The sequence below is a fragment of the Triticum aestivum genome, unplaced genomic scaffold (assembly GCF_018294505.1).
Source record: "Triticum aestivum cultivar Chinese Spring unplaced genomic scaffold, IWGSC CS RefSeq v2.1 scaffold104234-2, whole genome shotgun sequence".
NCBI classification, from domain to species: Eukaryota; Viridiplantae; Streptophyta; class Magnoliopsida; order Poales; family Poaceae; genus Triticum; species Triticum aestivum.
This window is the reverse complement of record NW_025228399.1, coordinates 41,531-42,839: the sequence shown is the minus strand read 5'-3', so window position 1 is coordinate 42,839 and position 1,309 is coordinate 41,531.

Here is a 1,309-nt window from a genome sequence, read left to right as displayed (position 1 = left end):
AGGACTGGTAGAGGGAGGTTGACTGCGTGCGCGGCCAGCATGTGGCGGACTTGGAGATGATGTTCACCATGATAGAGGAGTTAGAGAGGTTCATGCGTGAGCTTTTGATGACCACCGTCCACCGAGGCCAAATAAGGCTGAGCTCGGCCATGTAGACAATGACACGAAGATCGCCGAGGTCAATGCAGACAAGGTGGACATCCTCTCCAGCGAAGTCATCCGCTTGAAAGGCACATGATAACTTCCGGTATGTACATATCCCGATTGAACTCTGAATGACTGAATCTGGTATTTTCTGTAACTACCGTCCTTGAAGTTTCTAACTAGAGGCCAATTGTTATTTCAAAATCCTTTTAAAAGAATTTAACAAATGCTTCTGCAGGTTGCAGGCCTAATATCACTACACTGTGCACTTGACTAATACCGTGATATTTGTGTGATTACGTACATGTATACTACTCCCTCCGTAAATAAATATAAGAGTGTTTAGATCATTATTTTAGTGATTTAAACACTCTTATATTTCTTTACAGAGTGAGTAATTTGCATTCTGGACACACATCCCTTTAATTTGTTCAATAACAAAAATGCAGATGGTATATAAATGACAATCTATCAATTTTTCATGGCATGCATTTTTGCTTCTCCTTAATGTGATTCCGCAACAAGCACATCGGCACTTCATCCTTGTGTCCAGATTCAGTAAGCTCAGGTTTCTCAAGCCCCGCCGCTACTGTTATTGTTCATTTTTGTTGATGTTTGACAATTCCGTCTAACAACCGCGCTTGATGATTATTTTACTCCATCAACTAGGTGAATGCTATATGTACATGAAATAATTAGTTTTGGGTGATTTTTCTCCCTTATGAACACAAATGTCTAGCTTCTAAGAACTAATAAATATACCCTTTATGTGGCACTTAAAATTAGTGAGTATAGAACCCACCTATCTATTAAAAAAACAAATTGTTGACATCTCTATTGAATATACAGTTTTACAACTATAAGATGCACAATTCAGTAGTTGGACGTCCTTGATAATGCTTTTATTGTTGAGCACAAGTGGATAAAGGAAATAATTCTTCCAGATAAACTCTTGGTCTACTATAGACATAGAATAGAACTTTCTTATCGAGCTGCAGCAGGGAGATAAATCTCTGTATGCACTTGCACAGTTTAAGTTTCCATTGTAATTATACTTACTATGTTGTGATTGTGGTCCTCTTGTGACAATATACACACATTTCCAGGATAAGTATCAATTCATTAGTTTCCATGTTTTTATCAGGTGAATCATCAATGCGTCTCT